The sequence below is a fragment of the Lycorma delicatula genome, chromosome 2, assembly GCF_047948215.1.
Source record: "Lycorma delicatula isolate Av1 chromosome 2, ASM4794821v1, whole genome shotgun sequence".
NCBI lineage: Eukaryota > Metazoa > Arthropoda > Insecta > Hemiptera > Fulgoridae > Lycorma > Lycorma delicatula.
The window spans coordinates 221,247,776-221,260,362 of NC_134456.1; the positions used below are offsets into that span (position 1 = coordinate 221,247,776).

The window sequence follows — 12,587 nt, forward strand, 5'->3', positions numbered from 1 at the left end:
AAAAAAAAACATAATTTCAGATTGTTAAAAAACAATTCAAAAAATTATTTATAAACAAAGTATGCCTCATGTGAAGAAAAAGAGTTATCAATCACAATATCACACATTATCAATCTACCAAATGGCAAAACTGAAGACAATAGTAAAACACGAATATTACACTATACCTTAATTCCAATAGAACCATTGTTTTGTTTGACCACTTTATAAGGTAGATCTCTTAACTCCTGTTGAACAGCCAGATCATTGTAACTACGACCTAACAACCTTTTAAATCCATGAATTGTGTTGTCAATATTGGTTACCATCTGATTTTTGGCTGCAACACCTAATATTCAATTTCTGTCGCTGAATGCCACACATGATCTATAACAAAATACAAAAAGAAAATTGTTATCACAGGATACACAACCAATGAACTTGATAACTGAAATTAAATAATTCATATTGATTTTGTTATGATAACTTATTACAATCAGTTTGGAATACTTTAAAATCACAATTTTCTCATAATACACAGTTCTAGATTACTCCACGTGACACCTGCTTAAAATGAAAAGATCCAACAGCTCTATTATTCTTCAATATATTAAAACCAAAAATAATATATGTTTACAGTAAATAAAACACTTTTACTAGACATATCTATAAACAGACATACTATAAATTTAAACGAATTAAAATACTGAAACAGTTCTTTTCTGGAAACATAATACACGTTCACAAGAAAACAGTTTAGACATTCTTAAACAGGCTTATCAGTACAAGTACACAACACCTCAGACATCCAGTGACAAAAAAAGGAGAAACCTGCCTGCAAGCAACATAAAAAAGAAATTATTAGTTATCATACCTTATTCATTAACTTTCTGACTCCATTTAATACTCTGTATAATTTTGAGTCCAAAAATATTTAGTTCTAAGAAATTTTAAGTTAAAAAGATAATGTACTTGTAATGCAATAAAATTTAATAAGACAAAAAGAAAAGGATTGGGCTGGAAGCTTCACTACAACCTAGAAATTAGATTGGACTGAACAATAAAAAAAGTTCTTTCTAAAAAAAAAACATTCTTCTAAAAAGTACATAGAAAACTAACAACGCCAATACTTTCAGAAATATGTACCACTCCCAACAAATTTACTCATGTAAATACCACATCATAGGTCTTTACACTGTAAAATATCTACCGTACGTAAATGGATATAACACCACACATTCCACAACATTAAGAAAAAACCAAAAACAAATATAACGCGAAAGAAAATTACAACACTAACATAAAAAGACTGTGAGAAGTTGCAAATTAAAAAAAATTTTACGTATGTAGCCTTCAAAACATCAGTGGATACAGAAATCGTTTCATTACACACAACACAATCAGCAAACAAACAAAAATCTTACACCCCTAGAACATGTAACAAAACTGTTCTGACTACAAATGTTTAACAATGAACAGAAAGGAACAGTTTCAAACAAACATACACAGCGTGTCAAATAAGTAATGAGGCAACTACCATCACATTGAAACTAAGAACTTTTTAATTTTGCAGTTACAAGGATTCAAAATAATCCCCTTGCACCTCCACACTAGATTACATCGATCATACAAGTTGTTGAAAGAATGCTGGAAATCCTGATTGTATACCTCCTTCAGTCTGTCTGTCACAGCACCTTGGACGTCCTCAATGTCACTGAAACATTCTTCTTTTAAAGAGCATTTAATTTTCAGAAATAGAAAAATGTCTGCAGGTGCCAAATCAGGCGAACAGGGTGGGTGTGTTCAAGCATACGGATCTGTTTTGATACTAAAAACTGTTTCATGGGTAGTGTGCAGTGAGCTGGTGCACTGTCATGCAGAAGAACCCAACTCTTGCTTTGGAACAGATGCGTCCTGACACGACACATGCAAGCAAAGAGATGTTGCATGACTCTTAAGTAATACTGTTTGGTCACAGATGTGCCCTCAGGGAGAAATTCACAATGGATCACTCCAGAAGAATCAAAAAAACAATCAACATGTTTTGATTTGTGATTTCTACAACCTGAATTTCTTCTGCCTCGGTGACACTGTTCCATCTGACACCTTTGTAAACTTTGTTAACTTCTGATGTACAATTTTCTAATTTACAATAAAATTTTATCACAACTCTTTTGATCCATAATGCTATGTTTGACCACCGCTACTTACACATTATATTCACGACTGCTGTGCACACACTGGCTGTCATCGACACGACACAATCAAAGCATCTGTGTGTTCAGCACCATCTAGCGGGTAAGATGGTTACCACATTTGGTGCGTTTCTTTAAAGTATTCCAGAATCAGTCTCATTACTTATTTGGCACACTGTGTAAATGAACACTTAAAAAGCTCTCCGTAGTAACAGTCAACAATTTCATAAATACAAATCCCAAATCAAACCACCAATACTGGGAACAACTTTGTCAAAAAAATCTCAAAAAAGAACCAATTTTAATAGACTGAATATTATAAAATATATAAACTTATAAAAATTCCACATATTAATTAAATGAAATAGACAATTCAATTGCAACATACTACTTTTTGATCATACTATCTACCTAATTCTAAAAACACCAGCTGCAATAAAATCACCTGACACCAGTAAGAAGAATGCCAATCGCTGACAAAGGTTACAAAGATGAGTAAAAACTTAATGATGTAAATTTAAAAAAATTTTACTGTAGATTTGGGAATAACATATTTCAAATTTTAGAATGATTTCTATTAGCTCCAAAGATACATCAAATAATATTTTCATGAATATATGATATATTAAAGAATACAGCTGGAAAAGTAAATTGCAGAAAAAAGTATACATTATATAAATGCTAAAACTAACTTCCTACATTTGAAAAACGAAACCAAACCTCATAATAACTTTCATTCATTATTATTATGTCATAGTTAGGACAGAGATGAAATTTAATATCACTAATTTTCCATAATCCTGTACTATTTCTTTTTTGTGGATATGAGAGGGGAGAAAAATAGAGTAAATAAGTATGAATCAATCATATTTTTATTAAACCTGACCAGGCTGTTTTTCTAAATTAGTAGAGCATTCTTTTCTTTCATTTATCCAATACCGAACGATTCAAAAAGGACTTCACATATAAAAGCATATAAAAATTGAGATAACTTACAGATTCAATCGAGTATAATTTCATACAAAAACACACCAAGTCGCCTAATATTTACTTTGGTTCTATATGGCTCCTGTTTGTATGCGACATACATCCCATCTTAAGTCGATTTCATTCCAGACTGTAATCAGTGTTACCTATGCGGCTGCAGTGTTAGTTTAATCTTAGCTCAAGATCAGCAAGCAAATGCGGTACATTAATCCATCTTTAATAAAACCCTACAACAAAAAATCTAGCGGGGTCAAATCTGGGAAGCAAGGCGGCCATGCAATTCAACCTTCATGACCACACCGACCTAGGAATCTAGAAAATCTCAGACGGTAGTGAGGCGGTGCCCAGTCTTGCCGATAGTAATGGTGTCCATTCTGATCATCATCATCTAACTGAGGAATTAGAAAATTTTGAAGCACGTTCAGATAAACTGTACCGTTTACAGTCGCCTCCTAGAAAGGCAAAAAAACAAACCATTAACGTTAGGGCCATCACAAATGTGCTGCACAGTTACACGAGGGTTTTCGCAACCCCATATTTGGCAGTTATCGGTGTTAAACTTGCCGCGCGATGTGAAACACCGATCGCAAAAAATTACACGATCAAAGAATGTATCACCTGCAATTCTATCTATCGATTCCAAACAATGCTGCAGCCGAGCAACTTTGTAGTCATCTGTAATGCGTTGAACTAATAATAATAACCCATCGACTTGTTCTAGTGGTGAACGCATCTTTGCAAGTCAGCTGATTTTGAAGTCGAGAGTTCCAACATTCAAATCCTACTAAAGGCAGTTACTTTTATACGGATTTGAATACTATATCGTGGATACCGGTGTTCTTTGGAGGTCGGGTTTCAATTAACCACACATCTCATCTTAGAAACGGTCGACCTGAAACCGTACAAAACTACACTTCACTTACACTAATACGTATCATCCTCGAGGCTACATTCTCAGAGGCTAAATAGGAAAAAAAGCGCAAGCATAATATGCGTCAAACAGTTGTTGTGGAATGCTAGTTTCACACGATGCACGTCAAGTTGATTTCTTCAGACTACATGCAAAGCTTTCTCAAGTTGTTCTAAGCAGCTTCAGGGACGCACGGGTATCCTGGTGATTTTCTATGTTTAACAGAACCTGTCTCGACAAAGGTTTGGTGCCAAAAGTAAATTTTACGCCTACTATGGAGGTTCCCTACCGTACAAAAATTTCATTGAACACTGCAAATCGCAACACCAAAACACACAGAAAACATGTTCTGCACCGGTAAATGTATCCGTTTTTAGCAACACTGGTGACAATGTTGGTGGTCAAATTCAGTACTAATGAATTCAAGTCAAAACTTGATGTGTTTTGCTATGAAGTGTGAGACCTCAACCGAATCTTATCAAAATAAATTTTTATATGCTCAAAGTTGTGAAGTCTATTTTGAATCGCCCAGTATAAGTAAATACTACAGATTAATTAATTAAAATTTTAAAATGATAATATGCTTGGAAAAAATGATTTAAATTATTTGACCCTTTGTATAAATTAAAAAAAAGTTGTTTATAACACGATCACACACACAATATTCTCATACTTGAGCAGATTTAACAATAGCAACGAAATTGTTTAAAAGTGAAAAAGTAACATTTTACATATTCTGCAGAAAGGATGCATTCTAATAAATATTCATCCAAGTTATGAAACTCTAGTCGAGGGATGTATCCAGCTCAAAACGGAAGGGGAGAGCAGCTTTCTCAATTTAAATTATTTCATGAAGGAAAAGGTAGTTCATGAGGGGGGATGATTCTATGCGATAATACACAACAAAAGAATAAAATTATTTCAAAAAATTTCTAGTTTAAAACGCAACAGGACTTCAGTTATAAAAAACTTAAAAGACTGTTTTTTGAACACAGAGTAATGAAAAAGTTTGGTTGATATTACACATACTTTTTGTTTTAATGCAATTTTATTTTACTTTGTGCTGGAAATTAAACTCTTTACAAATATATGTATATAGACGCTGCAGAATTGTGTTCAGAAGATTCCAACCTAAAATCCTGAAATCCTCATTCAATTCAGAAGATTCTGTATTATCAGAGAATTTGATGTAATACCAATTGTTAATTGAAGTGTTTCGTTGAATGTCAGAAACTATTACCTATAAATACTTTCCAATTCAAAGAATGTCCATGAATACAACAATGTCCATGCTATGATGGAATCAGAGTATAAGTGTAATTACATGGTTGGAGTATAATGAACATATATAAATATAACAACCACAGCCATTAACATGTTGACTGTCGACCACTCTGATCGGAGTATTTCGGCTTCCTTCGAGAGTGCCGCCTACTCCGATCAGTGTGGGAGTACTTAGTTCATTGTACAGCTTCATTGTGAGTTCGGCATTATTGAAATTTGTGTTATTGTCTTGGCGTCCTTTTAAAACAGTATTTTTATACGGTACGCGTACCGGTTCTGCATTTTTTTTCTGACAACAACATACAAAATGGCAGATAAACCAGGACCTTCAGGACTGTTCATAAAAAAAATCAGGTGATTTTAAAAAACGTAATCAGTTATCTAATTATCAACTAATTCATTATTTGGAAAACAGTGATATAAGTGACGATAGTTTTCCTGATAGTGACATTGATCTATCAAGTTCCAGCACTGAAAACGAACATGAGGTTACAACGATGTCTCACCCGATATGGTTTCACCAATTGATATCAATGTAAATTGAAGTAGTGTATGGAGTGATACAGGTATGTTGAAAAAATTTACATGTACGAAATAACAGAATTTATTGGTTCCATTTCCAGGCGACGGCATACCCCTAGATTCTTTCGAGTTAATCTTTCACGATAATTTTTTGCAAACTGTTGTCCATGAGATAAATGAATACGCTGTGTAAGTTTTTTGCTAACCAGGGATAAAGGGAAGATCTCGAACGGATTGGAAGGAGTTAACATTAAAAGAGTTAAAAGTTTTCCTAGGTTGCAAGCAAATTAATCCCAATGCAGATATTTAATAAAAAATTAACTTTATGTTGATACAAATAATAATAATAGGCAGGCAGGAGTAGGTTTCATAATGAACAAGATAGGGAAGAGAGTAGAATATTTCAAAACGCATAGCAATATAATCATTGTAATAAGGATAAAATCAAAACCTAAACCGACGATTGTTAACGTCATGATCATGCCTACAAGCACCCATGATCATGATGAGGTAGAGTGTGTATACGAAGAGATTGATGAAGCAATTAAACACTTAAAAGGAGATGAAAATTTAATAATAATTGGAGATTGGAATGCAAGCATTGGAAAGGGCAAGGAAGAAAATATAGTAGGTGAATACGGGCTGGGCAAAAGGAATGAAAGAGAGGACAGACTCGAGTTTGACACAAAGTATAATTTAGTAATTGCCAACACCCAATTTAAAAATCATAATAGAAGAATATACACTTGGAAAAAGCCAGGCGATACTGCAAGGTATCAGACAGATTATATCATGGTTAAGCAAAGATTTAGGAATCAACTTGTTGACTGCAAAACTTACCCTGGAGCAGACATTGATAGCGATCATAATTTGGTGATAATGAAATGTAAATTGGGATTTAAAAACCTGAAGAAAAGGTGTCAGATGAATCGGTGGAATTTAGAGAAGCTTGAGGAAGAGGAGGTAAAGAAGATTTTTGAGGAGGACATCGCAAGAGGTCTGAGTAAAAATGATAAGGTATATTGCAGCTGATGGATGAACGTAGAAAATATAAGAATGCTAGTGATGAAGAAAGTAAAAGGAACCACCGAATTAAGAAATGCTATAAACAGGAAGTGCAAACTAGCAAAAGAAGAGTGGATTTAAGAAAAGTGTTCAGAAGTGGAAAGAGAAATGAACATTGGTAAAATAGACAGAGCATACAGGAAAGTTAAGGAAAATTTTGTGGTATGTAAATTAAAATCTAATAATGTGTTAAACAAAGATGGTACTCCAATATGTAATATAAAAGGTAAAGCCGATAGATGGGTGGAATATATTGAAGAGTTATATGGCGGAAATGAATTAGAAAATGGTGTTATAGAGGAAGAAGAGGAAGTTGAGGAGGATGAAATGGGAGAAAAAATACTGAGATCTGAATTTAAGAGAGCATTAAAAGATTTAAATGGCAGAAAGGCTCCTGGAATAGACGAAATACCTGTAGAATTACTGCGCAGTGCAGGTGAGGAACCGATTGATAGATTATGCTGGTGTGTAATATTTATGAAAAAGGGGAAGTTCCGTCAAACTTCAAAAAAAGTGTTATAGTCAAGATACCAAAGAAAGCAGGGGCAGATAAATGTGAAGAATACAGAACAATTAGTTTAACTAGTCATGCATCAAAAACTGAAGTCATGCATCAACTAGAATTCTATACAGAAGAATTGAGAGGAGAGTGATTTTAGGCCTCAGATTAATAGTAGAAGAAAGATTAAAGAAAAATAAACCAACATACTTGGTGTTTATAGATCTAGAAAAGGCATTCGATAACGTAGACTGGAATAAAATGTTCAGCATTTAAAAAAAATTAGGGTTCAAATTCAGAGATAGAAGAACAATTGCTAACATGTACAGGAACCAAACAGTAACAGTAATAATCGAAGAACAAGAAAGAAGCTGTAATAAGAAAGGGAGTCCGACAAGGATGTTCCCTATCCCCGTTACTTTTTAATCTTTACATGGAACTAGCAGTTAATGATGTTAAAGAACAATTTAGATTCGGAGTAACAGTACAAGGTGAAAAGATAAAGATGCTACGATTTGCTGATGATATAGTAATTCTAGCTGAGAGCAAAAAGGATGTAAAGAAACAATGAATGGCATAGATGAAGTCCTACGCAAGAACTATTGCATGAAAATAAACAAATACAAAACAAAAGTAATGAAATGTTTTAGAAATAACTAAGATGGACCAATGAATGTGAAAATAGGAGGAGAAAAGATTATGGAGGTAAAGAATTTTGTTATTTGGGAAGTAGAATTACTAAAGATGGACGAAGGAGGAGCGATATAAAATGCCGAATAGCACAAGCGAAACAAGCCTTCAGTCAGAAATATAATTTGTTAACATCAAAAATTAATTTAAATGTCAGGAAAAAATTTTTGAAAGTGTATGTTTGGAGCGTCGCTTTATATGGAAGTGAAGCTTGGACAATCGGAGTATCTGAAAAGAAAAGATTAGAAGCTTTTGAAATGTGGTGCTATAGGACAATGTTAAAAATCAGATGGGTGGATAGTGACAAATGAGGAGGTATTGCGGCAAATAGATGAAGAAAAAAACATTTGGAAAAATATAGTTAAAAGAAGAGACAGACTTATAGGCCACATACTAAGGCATCCTGGAATAGTCGCTTTAATATTGGAAGGACAGGTAGAAGGAAAAAATTGTGTAGGCAGGCCACGTTTGGAATATGTAAAACAAATTGTTAGGGATGTAGGATGTAGGGGGTTTACTGAAATGAAACGACTAGCACTAGATAGGGAATCTTGGAGAGCTGGATCAAACCAGTCAAACCAACGACCAATTAAGTAAATTATCCATAATTTATCTGGCAATTAGTGTATGCTATTACCACAACCAACGTATTACACCGCAGCTGGAATAGCTGTATACAAACAGTTTCAATGATAATGATCAATAATTATATTATGAACAATAAATTTTGTCAGAACTGTTGTGAGAAAAGACTTGAGTAGGTATACTGCTAATTGATATGAATCAATTTAAAGGTTGCAATAAATAACTGAAGTAAAATCAGATAGTAATTCCAGATGGATAGCTTTGTTAGAAAGACAAAGCTTGAGATAAGCCTTAGTAGTGAAACACAAAAAGCATGACAAGAATTGATCAGGATTTTAAACATGCATGCCAATTGATTTTCTGCATGCCAAGAAGAATTTCAAAATTTCACAGACTGAATCACAGTATTATTTATAAATAAGAAATCAAAAGATTCATTATTGAAAGTACCTAGCAAACTTCCAAATTTACCAAAATAACATTCAATTATAATCAGATCATCTCTGTACTATTAAAGATTGTTTGATCACTCTAATCTAAAATCTACAATTATGTGATGTCCTGTTAATATAATCAATAAATCTTTGACACGATACTAATAAAACTTAATCATTAATAATGTCAAAAATTATAAATTAATTTTATAAATTATAATTAGTCACAAATTATTAATTATAATGTCAAATTTATAATACATGTCATAACTAGAATCCACATTAAGAAATCTATGAAGCATATCATAATTTCTAATAACAGCAAATGATGTATCATTAAGAGATTGCTTATGATCAAACTGCAATTAAATTTACACTGCTTAATAGATGAACAGATATAATTGATAAATTTAAATAAACTGCTTTCTTTGTTTTAACTTAATCTAATAGAAGATACTCCATTTGAAATAGAATTTCAATTCAAGCTGTGTTGCAACAATGTCTTGCAACACAGCACCTATTTCATATTTTAAATCCTAGATTGATGTGAACATCTCTTTACTTTACCTTTTCATAGTCATTTGAGATCTTTATTGAACACTGAAAATAACCTGTCAAAAATCTTGGTACTTACGTATTAACGCCATCGCAGCTACAGCTGCTTTAGGTTATGTTGACTTCGTGTACTGGCAAATCATACGTATATCAAAATAACCTAACTAAATATAACCTACACCACCTACGTCACAGCTTTATTTAAAAACAAAGTAGTCAATTGGATTTCGGTGGATTAACATTAATTGAATTTCGGTGCTATAACATTAAGGTTATATTATTAATAAGTTGTATATATTATGCATATCTAATGTTAATTACAAGAGGTTGGCGAGCGAAGGTTATATTTAGTTAGGTTATTTTGATATACGTACGATTTGTCAGTACACAAAGTCAAGATAACCTAAACAGCAGCTGTAGCTGCGGTGGCGTTAATACGTTTAAGTACCAAACTCTTATATGCATTAGAATATTCGTTGTTAGGTCATCGCTCTGTAACCCATAAAATGAATGATATTCAACTTTTAATAAATTATTTGGCATACTGGTGTATAAATGAATAGTAGATCAGGTTTATACTTAATTGTTGACCTTATAAACTTAATTCATTATTAACTGTTCTTTGCCCATATTGAATTTCCAAAGAATGTTTTTTCTTTATTGTTTTCTAAATAAATAAGCAGACCAATATTGATGAAATTATTTTCTTTGATGTTTCTATCATTCTTCATAACAGGTTGAAAATGATTAATTGAAACAAAATGGTAAATTCAATAAAAACCTTACATTAATATTTGATAATAAAAATAATATTTCATCATAAAAAGGTATTTGTAAATTTAATTTCTGTTTATTGTTAATGAATAGAAGACATTCAAATCTCCATAATATCTTGAAACCAATGGAATTTGTAAAACTTGTTTCAACTACCTTCAAATACCAAAAACATGATTGTGCTCACTATCCCAGTTTAAACAATTTTAGATAGCTGAAGAAATTATTCCACAATTAAATTAAGTTAATGAAAGTACCCTCTTTGTATAGCAATTGCTTTTGATATGAATTGTTGCAATATTACCACTATCCTTTCCCTGGTATTAATTATGAATTAAGTATTGAATTGTAGAACCTTCAATATATCCCTGGTCAGAGGACCAAAATATGTTAATTAATCTAACCTGTTTTGGTGTAATACCTCAGTAAGGTACATAATAAATTTGCTGCTTCATATTCATTTTAATAAGTAAGTTCAGTACGTTTAGATCGTGAAATAATTTTATTTCCTCGGTTAATTATTTTATTGCTCGATTAGCCTAAAAATTTATAACCAGTCGCGTAATTTGTTTATTTTTGAGATATTATTTCGCCGGTATTATAAATAGAAAACAAAGTCAGAAACGGTTGCGTATACGAAATAGTTAATTTATATTGTAAAAATAGGAGTGCAAATTGTATTTTAAAATTCACTACGTGATAAGTTTGGATACAATAGCCAAACAAAAATAATGACCCTTATTTTAATCTACATTAAAATAATATATATAAAAAATGCTTACCTCGACCAACAACGAGGGTTATCTAAAATAAACGTATAAGATATAATATTAATAGTTAAGTCTGACCACAGACATGAGAATCTAAACGACTGTGCAATCAACCCAAGATGGCCGCTGGATCCATACGGTTCATTCTCAGCACGCACGTAATTCAAGTCTGTCCCCACCCCTACAACCTTCCCCTCAACAACTAATTTCTTCAACCGCCAGAACTAAATTGTGAAAATAACCACTCCATCTAAACTGTTCTTCCCACAATGCACTTCTCTCAGAACAAGCCACCGACCGACAGTTTAATATTAATTTTTTTAAACATTTGATAACTTATAATCATAAAAAATAATTGAAACCAAATTTTAAATCGTATATACACGTTAACAAAGGAACGTAACCAAGGAATCCAAACGGTAGTAAGGTTTTCAATTATTTCTTTTTACTAGTATTCAATTTACTTAAATAATTTACACTAATTTACGCATACTTTATAGTTGCAACACAATTAGACCGTATCCTCTTGAATAACCAATCAGAAAAACACAACAGGATCATTTCTTTTAATACATATGATAAAAAAATATTAATGAATATTTTTTTAATACATGGGGATTACGATATAAAACGATTATTTCCAAATTTACCTCATATCAAGTCGACTACCGTATTTCACAGTACAGCCCAGCACATCTGTAATACAAATAAGCGCAATAACACTTAGAGATGTTACTAATTGCACGCTAGTCCTTATAAAAAAATAAGTAAATTTAGACTCGATTTGATCGTTACAAAGTTCAATTTTTCTAATGTAAATTTTGTTTATAAATGGTTCAACAAGCGATTTTTTTCAGCATTTTAATAATTATTTTTCTCTTAGATTTGTCACCGCTTTTGTCACATAATGTTTGAGATATGGAGGTCCGAATAATCGACGTTTTAATAAACAGTAATCTCAGATTATATTTAATCTCTATCTTCTAACACGAAAATCTCTCAAATAATTCGAATACTATAACAAGCAATAATTTATGTAAATTTTACGGATAAATAAAATATGTAAGTCCGGTTAACCAGAGTTCGGTTGTATAAAATCAGTGATTATTTTACTAACTGTATTATACAACGTAAAAATAAAAAAGTTATTAAGTATGATTTTTTAGTTTTGATACTATTACATAAAACGAGAAATATCATAAAGTTCATTAATAGTACTGTCAAATGGAGAATATAACATCGATTTCAAATATTTTAGGAATTTTTTTTTTTTTTTTTATAAATAATAGTAAAATTATAATATACTGATTCGTTAATGAAATTAAAAAAATAAATTAA

General features: G+C 31.9%; 1 pseudogene; it reads right to left on the reverse strand.

Annotated features, from left to right (window-relative positions):
- Positions 1-361, reverse strand: part of LOC142319669 (heat shock 70 kDa protein 4-like) — a 123,291-nt pseudogene extending 122,930 nt beyond the window's left edge.
- Positions 362-12,587: the final 12,226 nt, after the last annotated feature.